General features: G+C 39.3%; 1 long non-coding RNA gene across 1 annotated transcript; it reads left to right on the top strand.

Annotated features, from left to right (window-relative positions):
- The first annotated feature begins 3,461 nt into the window (after positions 1–3,461).
- LOC117082849 lies at positions 3,462–6,397 on the top strand. Its single transcript, XR_004436798.1, has 3 exons — positions 3,462–3,560; positions 6,045–6,104; positions 6,316–6,397. It is a non-coding gene; the product is annotated as an uncharacterized LOC117082849 (long non-coding RNA).
- Positions 6,398–6,767: the final 370 nt, after the last annotated feature.

Here is a 6,767-nt window from a genome sequence, read left to right as displayed (position 1 = left end):
GCAGTCTATCTTGTCTCTATGAATTTGGACATGAAAGAATATCCTCTTGGCATAGTGGTCATAGGAAAATGGTTCCTCCAGGAGTGACAAATTATTTGACAATGTCTCATGTAAATCTCTTCTCCTTTTCCACTATTATGGGGCAAGACAGAACAAGCCCATAGTTCCCATTTAAATGGTTGCTGTCTTAATAGAAACCAAGAAATTCAAATTTATTATCTTCTTTTCTGTACTATCCTGTGTGAATTATACTCTCACTATAATAGCCAACGTTTTGGGCTGAAGTTTTGGTTCCATCACATATCAACTGTATGATCTCTGTCAAGCTGTTTGCCATGTCTAAGCCTCAGTTTCCTCTTTGTTTAAATGCGGATAATAATAGCCCCAACCTCAGAGGATGTTGTGAGGATGACATTAAGACAATGCATGTAAACTCCTCCCTACAGTTCCTAGCTTGCAGGAAGGTTTCAATAACTTCTAGCTTTTTGCTATGGTTTTTGATTATGGTGTCAATCATCGTTATTTTTATTTATTTATTTATTTAATTTTTTGAGATGGAGTTTTGCTCTTGTTGTCCAGGCTGGAGTGCAATGGTGCAATCTCAGCTGACTGCAACCTCTGCCTCCCGGGTTCAAGTGATTCTCCTGCCTCACCCTCCTGAGTAGCCAGAATTACAGACATGCAGCACCACACCTGGCTAATTTTGTGTTTTTAGTAGAGACAGGGTTTCTCCATGTCAGTCAGGCTGGTCTCGAACTCCCAACCTCAGGTGATCTGCCCGCCTCAGCCTCCCAAAGTGCTGGGATTACAGGCGGGAGCCACCGTGCCCAGATGATCATCATTATTATTGAAGGAAAAACAATATTAGCTTTCAAAAACATTTATTATAATTTGGAAATTGAACATTGTCAATTTTTAAAATTTTAGGTGTTTCCAATGCTTTTTATTAGGATCACTTATTTTTAAAAATTTCTTGAAGGCTTTGTAAATATCTAGACTAATGGAGTCCCTTCTAGCCATACTGTATTCCCTATTTATGAGAGCTTTTCAATAAAAATGTTTCCTGTTGCTTGTCTTATCAGAGCCATGTATTTTGATGTTATAAATTCATTGTAAGCCGATGATGAAGAAGATGATGATCATGATGACAATGTCATCACAAACCCATCCGCTTTGAGCACTCACATTCCAGGAACATCTAATTTGACTGAAGATAATTCTGATTACGTCTTTGAGTGAATGAAGTGCTTGATGCCTTCTTTGCTCTTGACAGATTGATTCTACCAATCTAAGCTTTTAGCTGTCCCTAATGGGTTGGTAAGCTTAGTTTTGCTGATGCCATTTAGAGAAAAGAGAGTGTTTCGAAATCAACATTGGAACTTGCTTTTCTACTCGACATTATTGGGCAGAACACATCTCTGAACAGAACAGGCCCAACTGGGCATGCATTCAAGGGGATGTCACAGCCAGAGCACCCACAGGATGTGGTACCCCTTCACTCATAAGTCAGTTCCAGGGAGGATATCTCACTGCTATACACAGTACTATTTTGTAGGTTTGTAACTTTCAATCCATGCAGACTTTTCCTCAAGTTCATAGGGCACTTATTTGGATTTGGAAACTTCTAGTCAATTCAGTATAGAAATGAACGGCAGCAACCTAAATCTTTTGCTCTATAAGCAGTAGAGGTAATGGAGATTATTTATATAGAGTCAGAAGCAGTGAGGGTCTTTTAAACATGATGTTGGTTTACTACCGCCTTTGTCCTCTCTTTATCACTGACTTTGGACTTATTTACTCTGCACCCATCTTCAGCCTTTGTACGGGGGATGTTGTCAAAGAACCTCCCCTCGGAATGTCTCCAGACAGTGCATTCCTGCAAAACCCACTGACTCAATATTTCACAGCCAGGAAAATAATGAAGTTCCCAAACGAGGCAAATTTCACACAAAGAGCTTGGGAACAGACTGGAGAGTGTCCCTCTTTTCTTTAAAAAACCAAACAACAGAGATACTTGAAAAAGACTCATTCATCAAACACAAAGGCCAGCTTCCCCTGGGAGTCCCACCTTCCTGTCCTCCTTTCGGGAGTGAGTCTATTTATTTCCCTGTTCTGAAGCCCCAACTTACCACTCGGCAAAGAGCAACCAGTGCTGCAAAATATTGAATGTAGAATAAAGACTTTTCAACACTGCTGTATTTAGGACAGAAACAAACTATCATTGGAAAATGTCACTCTTAATTTAATTTGGGTTTTTGTATAAAGCACGGATGTATGTAGATAATCACAACCAATAGTCTCTTTACCAGCATAAAATCTACATTTTCCATGGCTAGCAGAGAGCTGTACTTACATAACACAATCAACTACTGCTATCAGATATAGCCTGTTTATGAAAAAATATCCCTTAAAGCTTTTTGAGTACTAATAAATTATCTTCCAAAATAGTAATTTAGGGAGCTTAGGTGTTTGTTCTGTTTTTTTTTGTTGTTGTTGTTGTTTGCTTGTTTACTGTTTTATGAGTGTGGAATACTTTATGTCCTATAAATTGCTCAGGGTCAGAGGCACTTTATATGGGTTGCCATGGAAACCAGATGATGACCCAGACTGGGAGAGGAGCTCATCTTTGTCTAAGAGAAGCACCCTTTTCCTTGGAAGGGTCCTGGCAACCTAGGATGCCTGAGGGCTGTGCAGACCCTGGCACAGCAAACATGGGACAAGTTAAATACTCTGTAGAATTTGATGGACTTGCTGATTGAATATAACCATCTTTTCTAGATCTACACTTCATTCATTCATTCATCATGAATTTTTAATTTATTGGATAATTATTAGGTATTCAGTTATGGCAGGGAACAAAACGAATTCCCTGTCCTCACAAAGATAGCCTTCTGGTGGTGCAGACAATGATAAACAATGAGTGGTCAATGCAGTGAGGAAAGATAAAGCAGAATATATGCTAAAGACTGATGGTGGTGTTATTCAGAGGGTGGGCAGGGAGGGTGATTGGGGGTAAGAAAGCCATTGGGACTAGAATGGAGAGAATGAGAATTGAGTGATGGAGCATGGGTCAGGAAGAACAGGCATGGGCCAAACTATTGAGGTCTCATAAACTTTTATGCCAAGTGTGATGAGAAGCAATGGTACATTTACTGACATCCTTAAAGTTCTGAGCTTTAATGCTCCGGGCAATTTAAAGATAGTAGATAAATAATAAATGAAGATCAACATTGGGCACAGCACAAAAATTTGACATGTCGAAGACTTTTGAAAATGTTGTTGTATCTCATGTTTCTCAAGGGTTAACTATGCTCATTATATCAGTTGAGCTTCCTGTTTGGTTCTCCACTGACTGGCAGCTGGAGTCTTGTGAATTACATACTTGAATGACCCCGTGCTCTGCCAGCACCTAGATCATGTGCTTGGCAAGCACACCTGAGACTGAACTGAAACACACCTTCAGAGCCACTGCTTGATGGTCCAAATGAAAAATGGCCTCTTTAGATTATGGAGTTTCCTTTGCTTAAGAAAAGAAAAATAATTTCTCCAGGAAGTGAGAGGTAAGGTGCTCTGTTATGTAGGACAGCCTTTGAGGCTAATGTGTATGAACACTGATAATGTCAGACAGTGGCTGGAGAGAACCGAGGCTGGCTTCAGTGCACAGAGGAAACAGGGACAGCCTGTCTTCTGCTTCTGGGGAGTGTCAGGAAATCCTTTGATATATTGGCCAGACTGCTTTTTCTTCCCACCTCACTTTATCGTACAGAAAAGGACCCAATTTTTAAATAATCAGCCATTCAGCTGGTCATGTTTCTTTTAAGAAAAATGTAGGTGTCCCACGTAGGGAGAGAAAGATCCACACTCCCACTGTTTCACAAAAGGTCTCCATAGCACAGAGGAAATGTCCTGCCACATTTCAGCTTCTGCTTAAGAGTTTCCTTTGGAAAGAGGCCATGCTGTAGTCAAACTCAGGACTGAATCCCAGTTCATCTATTTTCTACAAGTTACTACTTTCATGGAGCCTCAGTTTTTCTTGTGTGAAAAAAAAATCCCTCCTTATAAGTAAGCTTTAGGATTAAAAATTATATGCCTATAACTCTATGACCTGACATCTAGTAGGAACTTAATTGATGGTCATAATTTTTATCACTGTAATGAATAATTCAAATCTTATAATTTTTAGGTCCTTGTGTCACATACCCCTAGCAATCCCCAGGATTCAAGTTCAGTAATATCTGGAGAGGGAAGAATCTGCCAGAATTAGAATCCTTATGTTCTATCCATTAACGGAGGTCATGGTTCATATGTTGGAAACCTAACCCCCAGTGCAATAGTGTTGGGTGGTGGGGCCTAGTGAGAGATGTTTTCATGAGGGCTCTGCTCTCATGAATGGGTAATGTTATCTCAGGATTGGGTTTGTTATGAAAGTGAGTTTGGCCCCCATCTTGGGCTTTCTTGCACTCACTTGCTCCTTCCACCATTGGATGACATAACATGAAGGCCCTTGCCAGATGCCAAACCCTTGATCTTGGACTTCCCAGTCTCTAGAATCATGAGCCAATACATTTCTCTGTGGCGTACCATTACGGCAGCACAAAACAGACTAAGACAGCCTATATTGTTCTAAATGATCACTAGAAAACACTGGGTTTGTGTGAGGGAGGGGAGTAGTGTCATGAGGAAAAAGTTGTATTGATGAATATAAACATAATAATGGAAGGCCACTGAGTTCTTCACAGTTGTCCAAGTTGGGCAAAGGTGGAAAAACATTTAGTTCTCAGAAGTGAGAGGGCTTGGGTCTGTCCCTCTACAAGATAATCACGCCTTGACTGTTAGAGAGGGACAGGAGGTCTTTACATCTTGGGCTCTACTTTGCACATGTTGTAGAGAACTACAGGAAAGATAAAGACATGCTGAGTTTACGCTGTTACCAACAAATGACTTCACCAATGCCATAACACTTTTGAATCCTACAATATTCTGAGAGGACAAATATAGGGCATTGGTTTGCTTCATATTTTTATAACATCTAAAGTAACACACACAGACACACACAAACACACCAAACCTTTCTAATATTTCTAAGTAAGTGTTATTTTGTCATTCAGTGCTTTTTATCAGAAAGATGAAAGGAATTTGTAAAAGGAGAGACAACCTAAAACAAAGACTAGAGAAGTCCAAGCAGAAAGAAATCTTACCAGTTGACTGTCATTCAATATCTTTTTTAAAAAAGTAAGTGTGTTTCCTGTTTTTAATCATTCAGGAAATGCATTTTCCTTTTAAAAAGAGATTATGTGAAACCCAAAGTAGTATGCTTAACTTTTAACTTATTCACTGTCATCCCTTTCCAAAATAGCTTTCTTCTCCAGCTCTCAGCACCTGAAATGCGTTTATTCTGATCAAAATTATTCTTTTTTAAAAAAATGAATTTATTTTTTGTTGATACATAATAGCTGTACATAGTTTTGTAGTACATGTGATAATCTGATACATCCATATAATCAAATCAGGGCAATTGGGATGTCCATCACCTTAAATACTTACGTTTTCTATATGCTAGGAACATCTGAATTATGCCATTCTAGGTTTTTAAAATTTTTTTATTTTTTTATTTGAGACTGAGTCAGGTTGGAAGTGAAGTGGCATGATCTCCGTTCACCGCAATCTCCACTTCCCAGGCTCAAGTGATTCTTATGCCTCAGTCTCCCAAGTAGCTGGGATTACAGGTATGCACCATCACGCCCAGCTAATTTTTGTATTTTTAGTAGAGATGGGGTTTCACCTTGTTGCCCAGGCTCGTCTCAAATTCCTGACCTCAAGTGATCTGCGCGCCTTGGTCTGCCAAAGTGCTAGGATTACAGGAGTAAGCCACCGTGCCTGGCCCCTATTTTTAAATATTCAATTGATAATGTTGACTATAGTCACCCTACTGATCTATTGAACACTAGATCTTATTTTTTTAATCTAAGTGTATATTTGTACCCGTTAATCAATAACCGAGGTTATTCTTAACATGAATTTCAATGCATTTTCTTTTAATCTAGTTTTCAGCAGCCACAGGAAATAAATCTAGGTTGTGCACCCACTCAGAAACAATCTCACAGGTGATTTCTTTATTAAGGTGATTTATTTATCAAGGAAGGAGGAAATGAGGGTGGTGTTTTTCTTTCTAATCACTCCGTTTTATTAAAAAGTATCCTTGAAATTTTAAAAACGATTTGTCCAAAGGTCTCAAAATTCCTTTGAAGCTGTAGAAAAATGACTTTCAAAAAATAAGTTTTTTATGCTTTTCTCTCTTGACTCTTACAAAATCAGAGGTGGTGAGGAGGATGGAGCGCGGCAGAAGAAAGGCAACTGAGTCTACAGTACCAAGGGTGTGTCTTGAGTCTTGTTTTTTATAAACTGTCTTGTCACCTCGGCCTCTGACAAAAGTCAACCTAGACTTGAACTTTCTTTATTGTGACTTTGAGTATTGTGTTGTATCTTCTCAACTTTCCTGTGTGGAAAGTAAAACAAAACAAAACAAAATCCATGATCCATTGTCACACAGTTGTAGACACAGGGACAGAAAAGTCTTATGTGCATTAATGGTGTATTTCAGGAGGTAGAGCCCAGTGTTCACAAAGTCAGGGGTGAAGGTTGGGCCAGATTATCCAAAAGGCGTGACTAACAATGAGATTACAGGGGATGCCGAAAGGCTCTCTTGCTGTTCTGTCTCTCCTTCCCACAATGCCTGAAATCCACCATTACCATGAATGCCTGTACAT

Source organism: Trachypithecus francoisi, unplaced genomic scaffold (assembly GCF_009764315.1).
Source record: "Trachypithecus francoisi isolate TF-2019V2 unplaced genomic scaffold, Tfra_2.0 Lachesis_group9, whole genome shotgun sequence".
Classification (NCBI taxonomy): Eukaryota; Metazoa; Chordata; class Mammalia; order Primates; family Cercopithecidae; genus Trachypithecus; species Trachypithecus francoisi.
Note: the sequence above shows the minus strand (reverse complement) of the source record. Positions and strands in the feature narration are given on the sequence as shown.